We start from the raw sequence: 14581 nt of genomic DNA, 5'->3' as shown, positions 1-14581 counted from the left end.
CACACTCCGCTTCTGAATTCCCATGTGGATACAGGCATAAAACTAAAGAACCTACTAGTGAAATAGGAAACATCTTCCACTCAACAACCACAAGGCTTCCTTCTGAACATCAACTTTCTGCTTCCAGAAGAGACTGCCTGAAGCCCAGTCTCCTCTCCACTTTAGTCTGAAGAAGCAAAGAGTAGCAGGAAGGTGAGAGACCCACACTCTGGTGGCAGGGGGGAAAAAGGTGCCCTTGTTTTGTTTTTGTTCCTTTCTGAGTGGTCCACAGCTGGAGAGACGGTTGGTCAAACAGGTGCTGGACAGGTAGCTCAGAGCTTCCTTACTGACAATTAAAGAGCAGTGGAGAAAAAGGTATTTCCAGGAACTGCATGCTAAGTAAGCTGCTTCATGTACCCTCTGCTGCTTTCCACCCCCTCGCACCCCCAAGGTGGTTCTCCAGAGGCAGCAGCTGCTCAAGTTGAGCAAGGTGAATTGGGGAGAGTACCATCTTAGGGAAAGTACCTTCAAATCACCCACATGGCTTCTGCTACCTTCTCATGAACACAAGCTTCTTCTAGTATCTTTTCTAAGGCTGGTCTTCCTGGAGTGATCCTAGCTACATTTAAATCATGCTATTATTATTCCTATTTACAGATGAGAAATATTTCCATGCTCACATCATGACCAAGCTAGGAATTTAGAATATGGTGTGCACCCTTTGAGAAATATACCTCTCAAGAATTTTGTGCCAGATTTCTTCCCTTTGCCCCTCCAGGACTACTCTCCATCTTTCCTGGTGCCATGGGTAACTGACCAGAATGACCACACAATGGCCCCTTGCCTTCCAGCTTCTAGTTGGTGTTGGCCAGTGGAGATCCTGGAGGATATGAGATCAAGGAGGAGAGCAGCTTTCCTTCATACCCAACTGTATTGGCATTAGCTGAGTTCATCATTATTCCTCTTTAGATGGCCCTTTCTACTCAACTCTCCTTCTGGGTTCTGGGCTTTCAGTACACTTAGGAGTGGTAAGAGCTTCCTTGTTACAAGGGCAGGAATAAGCTTCACTTTCCTTTGTGGTTTCTTGTCCACTTTTATAAGCAGGCCCTTTGTTAAACCCTGCTCAAATGTCCTAATTTCAAAATACTCTAATCACGTTTTCTGTTGGAACCTTGAAACAAATATCGATCTTACATTAAAAAAGAACCACAACTATTGAAGAGAAAAGATTTTATTAATGCTTTGGTGAGAACTATATATTTCAAAGATGCAGAAATTGATGAAGTGGAAGGGGAGGTGGGTGGGGGTGGGGGTGACTAGGTGGCGGGCACTGACGGGGGCACTTGACGGGATGAGCACTGGGTGTTACTCTGTATGTTGACAAATTGAACACCAATAAAAAATAAATTTATTAAAAAATGAAAAAATGTCTGAGAGAAAACATAAAAAATGTCTGAGAGAAAACATAAAAAAAAAAAGAAATTGATGAAGAATCTTATTTCAAGGTCTCAACCAACCCCAAGGGCCACCATGGCATGGAAATATTATTTGCAGTACAGGGGGCAGCTCTGTATCCTAACTAGGACTCTAAGCACAATATTAAAGAGCCTTTCCTTTGGTTTTGTTATTGCTTGACCTTGACATTTTCTTTTGGAATGAAAGATGTAGGATAGCATTCAAAGTTACTGCTGCAGTGGGATGCAGTTAACCAGGTATTTTCTTCTCTGAGCAGAAAGTATCTGAAACCTCTAGGAGTTCTTCTCTACTTGGGATGAATATCCCAAACATGGTGGCAGCATGGGGGCACAGGAAGGCCAACTACACCCCTGAGAAGCAAACACGGCGTATGGAATCTTCTCCTCCCACTCCCACTTGTTCTCCTTACTGTGTTTAGGGCTTGCTCTAAAAAACAAGCTTAAAAAACCCTGAAAGTCTAATCATTATGGTCCAGCAACACAGTGAAGCAGGCAGATGTACTCACTGAAGTATAATTGTGAGCGCTGTGTTGAGTTTATGTTTGTGACGCAAAGTTAAATGAATAAAGCAGAACATTAGGTAGTGTATGAAGCATGGTTGTAACTCTAATACACACACGTATATAGGAAACACGTGTTTATATAAACACACATGTACATAGGAAAATTCTTGGGGGGATGCAAGAAAACAGTGATAAGTAACAGTGTAAGTAATAGGGTTATGGGTATTATTATTATTATTATTATTTTTCTCTACCAGATGTTTGTTAGAAGAAATGACTCTCTTGGGCCTTTTGATCTGTTACACGTCTTGTTGGGAATGCTGAGCTGCAAGGCCATTTAGGTGGGCCACTCCTCAGGGTTGTGTGGGTAGTTAGTGACCTTGAGAGATAAGGTAACATTTTTCTCCAAAGAGTAAGCTTGTTTGCTGCCTGCTGTAGAAGCAGGAGATTGTCTAAGCTCTGGGTTCCTTAGTCGCGACGCAAAGGCTCTGTGCGCAGAGCATTCATCTGAGCCCATGACATCACCTGGGTGACGATTTAGCAGAGGGAACCGACACAAGCAGGCTGATGAGTGAGCTTCTTGTTGCGCTGCAAGTGATCAAGTTCTTGGTCTCTGACCCAGAAGTCTGGTATCGTCTGTCCGCATCCGTGGAACAGTAACAGGCAGATTTACTAGCTCGTATGGAAGGTAAGAGAAATCCTACACCAATAGTCTTTAACATTATTGCAAAACCAATTTGTAATGATTTGTTTACTATTTATTTTTCCCACAGGACTGCAAATTTTAAAGGATAAGAAATATTTCTCTTTCTCATCCCTGTTTAACCAAAGCTGACGGGAGACCCTGGCACAGGGTAAGTTTCAACAAACAATTGTTGATTGATGGATAAGGAGCAAGTGCACATAAAAAGCAAGTTATGAGAATGATTCCAAACCCAAACATGAAAGTTTGAAGGCAAGACCTGATAGTTTGCAATCATATCTCCCTATTGTTCAATAACCATTAAAAATACACTGTTTATCAAGTACCTACAAGCCAAGCCCACTTGTAGATTACTTTTCAAAATTATCACATTCACAATCTCTTTTCTCAGGTTGAAGGCACTTTCACACACACTAGATCCTAGGCACAAGTCTGTGTGTTGGCAACCCCAAAGTGAAGCCAGCAATAATAGTAGGCAGTTTACTGAGGAGTTACTATGTTCCACACACGGTCCTACACTCTTTGGTGCGTTAGTTTGCTTAACCATCACACCGACCCCGTGAGCACATGACTTTACTTTCCTTATTTTACATTTGAGAAAATTGAAGAACAAGGAGGTAACTGACTTTTCCAGTCAACCTGCTTCTGAGCAGCAGCAGCAGCAGAACAAGTAGTCACGCTGATACCAGACCAAGTCACTGAAGCTGTAAAGTGCAGAGAATACGAGTAAGTCCCCTGTTGAGGTCAGCTAGCTGCTAAGGGCCAGAGCTGAGACACATACTCTGCTCACTTATGAGTAATGCTTGCACCCAAATCCCAGATCTGATAGTCATAACCAATCCAAAAATAACTTTCCTGCCCTGCCTCTGTGGTTAGAGGCACCTCACAGGGCGGCCACCCTGGGTTTCTGACAACTCTTGTCCATTCTGCTTGCCTGGTGCCCGCTCGTCCAGCTGCCTCCCTCCGGCCCGTGGCCTCGAGCACACTTTATTTATTTTTTTATATAAATTTATTTTTTATTGGTGTTCAATTTGCCAACATACAGAATAACACCCAGTGCTCATCCCATGAAGTGCCCCCCTAAGTGCTCGTCACCCCCACCCCCCGCCCACCTCCCCTTCCACCCCCCGCCCCAGTTCCTTTCCCAGAGTTAGGAGTCTTCATGTTCCATTTCTCTTTCTGATATTTCCCACTCATTTTCTCTCCTTTCCCTTTTTTTCCCTTTCACTATTTTTTATATTCTCCAAATGAATGAGATCATATAATGTTTGTCCTTCTCCGATTGACTTACTTCACTCAGCATAATCCCCTCCAGTTCCATCCACGTGGAAGCACATGGTGGGTATTTGTTGTTTCTAAGGCTGAGGAATATTCCATTGTGTACATAGACCACAGCTTCACACTTTAAAGAAGGGTTGGTCATGGCAGCAGGAAAGAGGTCAGAGTTCTCACTTTCATGCTCCTGAATCTGAAGGCGTAATTCTGACCCGAGGGCTCTGAGTCCTGTAGCTGTGGGGTCCTGAATCATTAGTGACAGGACTGGGCCAGATCGTCTCTAAAATCTCTCATTCTCTGTATGTCATGTACAACGTGTCGCGCCATTTGTGACTCCTTTGGAGGACCTGAGGTCTTCCACTTCCGATCAGAACCACTAAATGAGCGCTACCCTGCCCCTAAATTCTTCCCATTGCCGTTGGCAGCTTAGGGCTCTCCTGGGCTTTATCAATAAATCACACATCACATCAAAACTTTACTACCCTATGTTTCTTCCCACTGGGTCCTGTGCTTATCTGTGACAAAAGATGCTGAATTTTTAGCATATAAGTTAGGATTTTAGATTTCCTGTTAATACTTTATTTCTTCCAAAAAAAAAAAACCCCATAATACGTTAACTCTTTTAAACTATATTGCAAAAGATTAATATCCTCCAATATTTTGATTCTTACAGATCAGAAACAAGTCCACTGACCTACAGCATATTAATCCTGAAGGTGCCAAAATTTTATTTGTATGTGATAGGAAGGAGACTGAATGAATTAGCAAGCATGTCATTGATTTATTAAGTCAACAGATATATATTTACTGAACACTTACTACGTGCTAGGCACTGTGGCTAGGTGCAAGATAGAAATGAGTAAGAAAATAAATATATACTCAAGGGTTCATGGTTTAAGGGAAAGACAGACACGCATAAATTATATCTTGTTCCATAATGTATCAACACACGTGAGCGAGTGACAAACCACTTGGGGAGATCCAGAAAGGCTTTACAAAGGAAGGGGCATTTTAACTGGAAGCTTCATCTGAATTTCACCCCACAAACCATATTCAGTGACTCTTTGCCCCACAGTTATGGGCAGCAGTTGACAGGAAGATAGATTAATGTGGGCGAAACCGTAAAATTTCCCCCTCACTTTTGAGTGGCAAAGGGATCCTCTAGAGGGAGCCATATGATTGTGGGAGAGGAGCAAGGCACCCTTTGTGGTGTGTTTGGTTAACTCCTCACTCATGAAACATTTTTGTTTTAATGACAGTTGTTCCCAAACCCCAAATCATTATATATATATATATATATATATTCAGTGATCCTATAAACCCAACTCTTATTTCCAAGTAACTTATTCATTTCCTTACTTGGTGGAAATGAAACCTGAGTTGGCTAATAGTATCTAATGTAGGTAACAAATCCAGATCTTTCCATGAAATTTAACAGAAGGGCCCTTGTGGGTAGGGTTCCTTCCTCTTTGAATGTGGACTCTCATACAGGCTTGGCCATGTCTCTGCAGGAGTTTTCTGAAAGATAAAACAAGCCTCTGGTGCCTGTCTATGAATTAATGTTATTTCAGAACACAGTTCTTTCTTTTCTGTTTTGAAAAGCAAAAGCAAAAATGTATAGTTTCGCAGCTTTGGAGACCAGCAGTCTGACATAAAGGTGGTGGCAGGTGATTCCATCTGAGGGTCCCTTGTAGTTTGCTGTCAACCTTTGGTGTATCCAACCCTTGCCTTCGTCTTCACATGACTTCTCACTGTGTGTGTGTCTGTCTTTAAATCTCCCTTTTGTAGGATGACAGCAGCCACATTGGTTTAGAGCCCACCCTAATAACCGTATTTTAACCCGATAACTTCTGTAAAGACCCTGTCTCCAGATAAGGTCAAATCCTGAGATATTGGACACCGAGGCATATAAATTTGAGAGGAATAAAGTTCAACCCGTAACAATGCCCAAGCTAGAAACTTCACTCTTCGCTGTAAATGTTCCCTCTCCCTCCCCAGTCATTAGCTGTGCTTCATTTCTTCTCTCCATGTCCACCCCCTTAGTCTGCCCTTTCCTCTCCAGGTGACTTCCGCCTCCTGACTCACTTCCTCCCGCCAGTCCTCCCTACAAACAGCTGTCATCCTAAAACCATACAGGACTAGATTTGTTACTTCGTCACGGTTGCTCAAGGACACAGAGCGACTCTCTGATACTTCCAAAACCAACCTAGAAAGTCTCGGCCTTGTTCCAAAGCTCTCCATTTCTCCTTGGTAGGTTAGCCCACTCTGGGGAGGCGAGCCAGCTCCTGCGGACCACACACATCAGGTGTATTCCTGCCAAACCCTCTTGCTGTTTCGCTGCCTAGAATGCCCTCTTCTATCTACTCAAAACCTGTACGTACCGTCAGAGCCAGTCTAAATCGCACTTCTTCAGTGACACCTTTCCTGATGGTTCCCATCTTAGAATTTTTTTTCCCAAAGAAACAAGAGCTTTATTTTTTTTATAAATTTATTTTATTTTGGTGTTCAATTTGTCAAATATAGCATAACACCCAGTGCTCATCCTGTCAAGTGCCCCCCTCAGTGCCCGTCACCCAGTCACCCCCACCCCCCACCTCTTCTTCCACCACCCCTAGTTTGTTTCCCAGAGTTAGGAGCCCATCTTAGAATTTTACCAGGATTTTCTACAACCAGTACCTTACAGTTCTGATTTTTGTTTTTAACTATTTCTTGTAAGTGGAGGCCCTTCAAGCAAGCTGTGAGCTGCCTGAGGGCAGGACCATGACTGTAATTTCTCTTATGTCCTTCTCTCTGCCCAACACAGTGTCTGAGACATATAAGATATCAGTAAATGTTGGTCGAATGAAGCAATACATGAGCCAATGATCTAGTGAATGAAAGAGACTGATTTAATGATTTCATGAATGAATGATGATGCTAAGAGTAGGGTTCTGAAACATTTGTAGTGATGATGGCTGCCTCAACTTGATGGAGGCTTCCTTCCTAAGAGGCATGCTGTGCCTGACTTTGTCCTTACTTGGAGGGCTGAAGTGACCACAGAAATGTGCTCTAGCTCATCAAGAAATGAAGAGACACCTGGAGCACCCATCTCCGTCTCTCACTTTACAGCCTGTAGCTCAAGGTTCTTTTCAAAGAAGTATTGTATTTTAGACCTTCACAGACACAGGAGGAGTGACTTAGGTCTTCAGGAGGAGATCTGTGTACAGTCTTTAGGAGATCAGGGTAGGTTTGTCCACTTGTGCCGCTGACAACCATGACCCATAATGAGGCATCCTGAGGCTTCTCAATGTGTTGACCAAAGGGCAAGGATGTAGCCGTAGCTATTATTCAGTACTGTAAAAACATGGCTCAAGAACACCTTAACCAATGGACTTCTTCTTCTTTTCATTCTTTCTTCTTTCTTCTTCTTCTTCTTTTTTTTTTTTTTTTTTTACCAATGGACTTCTTGATTACCTTTAGCGACAGAGAAGTAATAAAGACCATCGACCAAAGGGTAACCCTCAAGGTGAGAGGTCATTGTTTATTCATATACTCTCTATAGCAGCCATCACAAGGCTAGAAACAGATGCTACCTCACAATGAAAATGCAAGTAACATACACAAACATTTAAAAGTCCCCAGAACAGGGGTGCCTGGTTGGCTTACTTGGTTAAGTGTCTGACTTAGTTTCAGCTCAGGTCATGGTCTCAGGATCATGAGGTTGAGCCCCGCATCAGGCTCTGGGCTCAGTGCAGAGTCGGCTTGGGATTCTCTGTCTCTCCCTCTGCCCCTCCTCCCACTCATGCTCACTCTCTCTCTCTTTCTCTATTTTAGATTTTAATTTATTATTAAATAAATATTAAATAAAATAAAATCTTTTAAATAAATAAATAGTCCCCAGAAGAAAGAAGGGCCACTCTCCGCTCATGATGGGAGCCCTGGGTTCTGTGATAAGTGGAGAAGCCCTTGGGAGCCAACTGCTATCAGGGTCTGGGCAGAAGACAGAGGGAAAAAAAAAAACAAACAACTATCTTTCTGATGGTCCTACTTTGGTTTGTGTAAGGACTGGAGTTGGAGACAGTTGTGGCATTTAACCATCAGAATAGGCCAGCGAAGAGCCAGCATGGAAGGAGAATTAGCCATTTCTACTCTAAATACAGGCCCAGCCAGGGCGAGTTACATAATTTGTAGGTACAAATTATTGTAGTGCAAAATGAAAATGAGGAATTCCTTGTACAAAAATGTCAAAGAATATTTTTTAAAAAATCTCAAGATGGTGACAGCAAAGGACCAAGTACGGGGTTCTTTTGAGCACAAGATCTTGTGTGATTGCCCAGGATGTATGCTTGGGAAGCCAACCCTAGATCCAGTCCCTGGAGGAGAACAGTGTTCAGTCTGAACCCATGAGAGCCCGCTTACACTCAAGCTCTCCTGTGTCAGAGCCGTTGTACCTGCAGTTGTTTCCACCTGGAACACCTTGAACATCTTTCATCCCTGCAGTGTACAGTTTTCTTCTTGGGTGGTGGCTAGGATGTTTGCTAATAATAATTTATTCAGGGCACATTTTATGTGTTTCTATATATGTGTTACATCTAAACAAAAAATATTCTTTAAGAAAAACAACTTTAATTTGCCATCTTGACTCTTGTTTGACAAAGTAAATTTCAGAGAAGCTCAGAAAGAAACGAGCACTCCTAGTACCAGGATAGGGAGTGAGAAGTTGGTGTCACCTGGGTATCCACCTGGGTGTGCAGCAGGGCCGGGAGGAAAGCAGAACTTAGAGAAGATGGGGAAAGACTTCTGGGAAGAGGGAAAGAGGGACCCTGAGAACTCAAGATGAAAATGAATCTGTTTGTGTTAGGGCTGGCATAACATGGTGGTGGCTACCTAGAATGGGAAGTGACTGAGGAACCAGCGGAGACAGTGCTGATTGGTCAAATTAATGTCAATTTTACTTGTATAACCCAAAGTTGCTGTCATGTGTGATGTATGTATTTGTATAGAATCCAATCATTTTATAATGGATAATGCCTGAAAACGAGTGAGACAGTGGTGATATTAGATTACAGTTGTGTACTCTGATTTTAGAGACTTAATTTCAAATTTTAACACTGCCAATTTCTAACTAGGTGACCCTGGCAAGATTCTGGGCCTCAGTTTCTTCATCTATAAAGTAAGAATAATAATAGTATCCACATTTTAGGGTGGTTTGTACGAGGATTAAATGAATCAATACGTGTACTGTGTTTAGGTTACCAAGACATGGTTAATACTCCACAAATGTCACCATTTATTATTGGGGTTAAATCATAATCATAGCAGGACATGATTCCTAAGTCAAATTATTGTCTGAGATGGCTCTAGGGGTGTGAGAACTACAAATTTTGTCTGTACTTTTTATCTTATGAATTTTTAACAAGTGGAGCACCTTGGGGCATTCCCACTGACGAATGACTCCTACACACAGGCAGAGCGCAATTTCCCTAGAACGTTGTGACTAGTCTTCCACGTCGGGTGCCACTCAGAGGAACACCTTGCACGTTTCAAAAAAGTAACTTCCTTAATGCACATCTGCTTGGTTTTCCTTCCTCTCTCTCCTCTTTGTTTCCTTTTTCTAATCTTACTTTAAATCTCTTGAGCATACTAACAAGATTGAGAAAATTCCCCCAGTCGAATTTTTAACTGCATCATGATTCAGCATACTTCTGATCATTCTTTTATTCTGGATACATAGATTTTTTTCTTCGCCTTTTTAGGGACCTAATTCTATGTACTTTTCCTACGTGACTTACTGTGACACCAGAAATAGACTATGATGCTTATATTGTTGCCTTTTTTCTCCCAAAGCCACACACCAAGGGCATTTGTCATACACTTCGTATCTTCAGGATAACTTTTTGTGGTTTACTAATCTCAAGCTAGGACTCAGAGGAAGCCCAATTCTCATAAGAAGATTAGTTAGATGCTGTGAGAATTGTTCAAAACCACAAAGCAATTGAGAGATAAAATTAGGATTTGTTTTCTAAAATTTCAATCCATTGAATTTCACACAAGAACAAAATACCAGCAAATAGAAGATAGCCCAGTTGTTTTGTTATGGTGCAATTAAAAGTCATAGATTATCAGAAATTTCATTCTCCTTCTGCACTCTCTGGGGTAGATGCTTAGCTGAGGTTTTCTGTAATGAAGTACTATGAGGTAAGAAGTAATAAGAGATGTGATGGGTAAAGGCAGGTGACTTTGTTTTGTTGTATTTTCTTCTAGAAAGATGATGGTGATCTTAATGGGAGAGAGAAATAAGTAATTATTTTAATTTTTTATTTGGGTATAGTTGACACATGTTACATTAGTTTCGGGTGTAGGACATAATGATTCAACTCTATATGTTGTGTTATGTTCACCACAAGTGTAACTATCACCTGTCACCATACAATGCTATAAAACATCATCGACTGTATACCATATGCTGTGTCTTTTATTCCCATGACTTATTCATTCCATAACCAGAAGGCTGTATCTCCCACACCCCCTCACCCATTTTGCTCTTCACTCTTCCCTCCTCCTCTCTGGTAACCATCAGGTTATTCTCAGTATTTATAAGTCTGATTCTGCTTTTTGTTTGTTTAATCATTGTTTTGTTTTTTAGATTTCACACGAGTGAAATCATGTGATATTTGTCTTTCTCAGTTTGACTTATTTCACTTAGCATGATGTCATCTAGGTCCATTCAAATCATCACAAATGGCAAAAATCGCATCCTTTTTTATAGCTGTGTAATATTCTGTGTGTGTGTGTACATCACACTTCCTTGTCTATTTGTTTATCAATGGAAACTTATGTTGCTTCCACATTTTTGCTATTATAAATAATGCTTCAATAAACAAAGAGGTTCATATATCTTTTTGAATTAGCGTTTACTTTGGGTAAATATCTAGTAGTGGAAATATTGGATCATATGGTATTTCTTTCTTTTTTAAGATTTTATTTATTTATTTGAGAAACAGTGAGAGAGAACAGCAGAAGAGGAAGAGGAAGAAGCAGACTTGCCACTGAGCAGGGAGCCCAACACAGGGCCCAATCCTAGGACCCTGGGATCATGACCTAAGCTAAAGGCAGATGCTCAACTGACTGAGATGCCTAGGTACCCGTCATATGGTATTTCTATTTTTAATTTTCTGAGGAACCTACAATGCATCTATATCAAAATACTAACAGTATTTTTATTTAAATTCAATTTAAATTTAAATTTAATAGCACATCATAGTTTCAGATGTGGAGTTCAGTAATCCCTCAGTTGCTTATAACACCTGATCCTCTTCATCAACAGCATTTTTTAACAGAACTAGAATATATAATACTAAAATTTGTATGGAACCACAAAAGATGCCAAGTAGCCAAAGCAATCTTGAGAAAGAAGAACAAAGCTGGAGGTATCAGAACTCCAGATTTCAAGGTATGTAACAGAGCTGTAGTAATCAAAACAATGTGGTACTGGCACAAAAATAAACACACGAATCAATGGAACAGAAGATGAAAGCTCAGAAATAAAGTCCATGTACATAAGGTCAAGCTATGACAAAAAGGGGCAAGAATATGCATATTTAAAAGATTTTATTTATTCATGACAGACAGAGAGAGAGAGAGAGAGGCAGAGACACAGGCAGAGAAAGAAGCAGGCTCCATGCCTGCTGGAAAACAGTTTGAACATTCCTCAAAAAATTAAAAATAGGAATGATGTGTTAAAAAATAATTGTTTCTAGAAATATAAAAAGGTACCAAGAATTAGAAGACAATATAGAATTAATATTAATGTTAGGATTATGGTGGCTTGTGATGTCATTCTGTAATGAAATACAAAGGGAGAAATGTCATAAAGCCTTAAATACCAAATGTCTGAAATCTTTTAGCAAAACTAAAATAAGGAGATGGGAAGAATAAAGATGGAGGGCTCATACTACTTGACTTCAAGAATTTCTATATAGCTACACTAATTAAAACTGTGTGATATTGACCTGAAGATAGACAAAAAGATCGATGAATTAGAGTAGACAGTCACAATTATGGTCAATTAACTATTGACAAAAGTCCATAAACAGTGTGAGAAAGGAGAGTCTTTTCAACAAACAAAAGAGTGTTGGGCTAACAGTATCTCTGTATGTCAGAAGATTAGCTTCAACCCACGCCTCATACCTGATACCAAAGATAACTCAAAATGGATTGTAGATTTATAGGTAAAACATAAACTATAAAACTTAAAGAGGGTACAGATCATGAGAGACTCCTAACTCTAGGAAACGAACTAGGGATGGAGGAAGGGGAGGAGGGCGGGGGATGGGGGTGACTGGGTGACGGGCACTGAGGGGGGCACTTGACGGGATGAGCACTGGGTGTTACGCTATATGTTGGCAAATTGAACACCAATAAAAAACTTAAAGAAGAAAATATAATAACTGTTAAGATTTTGGTAGATGTTTTTGTAGTAGCCCATTTATATACAATTGTATCAGTATATCCTGTGTTTGTAGCCAGCTTTTGATCACTAAACATTGAATAATTAACATTTTTCCATTTCACTAAAAGTCTCCTCTTGCCTCTTCACTGAAGGTCATCATCTGAGTCTAGGAGCAGAAAGAGATATAAGGGGATTCATCATGAACTTGGGCACCTTGAATGGGAATCTGGAAACATATTTGGTGCCCAGCCCATCTGCTCTATAGTGGTGGCCTTGGAATGAGAAATGCTGATCTTTCCGCGGGGACAAACCTCAGAACTGTTCTGGAAAGTTATGCACCTCAAAAATATCCTGAAATGAAAATACCTAAAAAGAGAGCTGCACTTCATGACTCACCTGCTACAGCTGTGGAGGCTGGAATCTCTCTAACATTGAGAGCATTAGCCTCACTGCTTGTGTTTTCCAGAACCATATTATACTCCTCAATGTCTCTGTTTGTGTCTATCAATATCTTATTGAAGGAAACCAAAACCATATGAATTATAATAAAGATATTTCGAACTCCACCTTTTAGGTTTATTACCATATATAAGACTCAAGTGCTGGGTATAGGTTGGTTGACACTGGTGAATTCATTATAGGAAATGGTCATATGACTTCTTTCTGAAGGAGGCCTGTGGGGAAGGGTGTGCTTTGACCCAGGTACAGGGGACTCTGAGAAATATTCAGCATCTCATAACCATGAGCTGTTGGCTTTGGGTCATACCAGTTCTACTCCTCTGTGAGGTCCTCAGGCATCACTTGATATATTGAGTAGATTTTATTATGTCCCAGTTTTTCCACTTGAATGTGAGATAGACGCCATGAAAACAGTGAGTGGATCACATTTATTTTCCTTTGTATTTCAAGAATCTAGCAGAGTTCCTGGCATCTGATAGGTATGAAAAAAAAAAGCTGTGTCAGTTGGATGGATGGATGGATGGATGGATGATGGATGATGAATAGGATGAGGTGAGATGAGATAGCACTGATTTGTTGGTCTTGTAGTTCAGTATGGGTGCTTTATTGAAGTGCTGAACCCAGATTTCACTCACACACTCCAAATCAAGCTTCTGTTTAGACAGGGTTAGAAAGTTGCTTAAAGAGAATTTGCAATTTTTTTTGAAGAGAAAATATGCTGTGATCAGAGAAGAACACAAGACAAATATACTTAGAAGCTGACCTCCAAGCGCTCATAGTTTAAGGGAGAAGGGGGGTCTTTCTGCCTTCATATAGAGAGTTATCCAGCAGCTCCTAAAGTCGATCTCTGTGTAAGAGGGAAAGTCTTAAAAAAATGTAAAATGTAATAATGTCACACAGAAAATCATGACAAGAATGTGTTGAAAATTGTTAATAAAATGAATTGAAACTACTTACCAAACAAAAAACAAAACAAAACAAAAAAACAACAACAACACAAAAACAAACCCAAAACAAAAAAATCTTCAGCGATTTAGGTTCTAGTTTCAACTATCTGAAACCCAGTAGCAAATTTAGGAGTAAAGAACAAAAGATATAGATGCAACCAAGTTTGTGTATCATGTATAAGTGAGCTTCACCTTTATTCAAATCTATTTACTCTTTATGCCCAATTCTAACAAATGTGACAGTCTGGCTTACTAGCTAAACCTAGTTAACAAAAGGTATTTAAAACAGAGAGAAGCACTTGACAGGATGAGCACTGCGTGTTATTCTATATGTTGGCAAATTGAACACCAATAAAAAACAAATTTATAAAAAAAAAAAAACCAAAATAGAAAAAAACAAAAACAAAACCAAAATAAATAAATAAATAAATAAATAAATAAAACAGAGAGAATGCTGCCAGAAATGGAAACTCTGAATTTAGGGCAGTGGGAGGAGACTGCAAAACTATACAAGATTGTCTTAAAATATTAGGCTCAGGAACTCAGAAGGCAGAGTATGTCCCAGACAATTTACTATTCAAGCAACCAACCTCACATGTTCATGGCTCCTCAAAGTGCAGGACACTTCAAACACCACTCAGTTTTCTAATATGTTATGATATATGTAGCAATAAGCTAGTTGTTTGGAATCCTGAATAGCTTCTCTCAGATACAGTGGTATAGTTAATGGCTCTCTTTTCGGGTCAGCCTCTAAGAGTCAGTGGCCTCGTAATACAACTGCAAAATTTATAAATCGCAGTAAATATAAC

General features: G+C 40.2%; 1 long non-coding RNA gene across 1 annotated transcript; it reads left to right on the top strand.

The window, feature by feature from the left end:
* The first annotated feature begins 853 nt into the window (after positions 1 to 853).
* LOC140626188 (uncharacterized) lies at positions 854 to 12932 on the top strand. Its single transcript, XR_012025388.1, has 7 exons — positions 854 to 1007; positions 2731 to 2811; positions 6190 to 6308; positions 7395 to 7440; positions 9044 to 11055; positions 11242 to 11367; positions 12519 to 12932. It is a non-coding gene; the product is annotated as an uncharacterized lncRNA (long non-coding RNA).
* Positions 12933 to 14581: the final 1649 nt, after the last annotated feature.

Source organism: Canis lupus, chromosome 37, assembly GCF_048164855.1.
Source record: "Canis lupus baileyi chromosome 37, mCanLup2.hap1, whole genome shotgun sequence".
Lineage (NCBI taxonomy): Eukaryota > Metazoa > Chordata > Mammalia > Carnivora > Canidae > Canis > Canis lupus.
The sequence above is the reverse complement of the archived record's forward strand: the minus strand, read 5'-3'. Positions and strand labels throughout refer to the sequence as shown.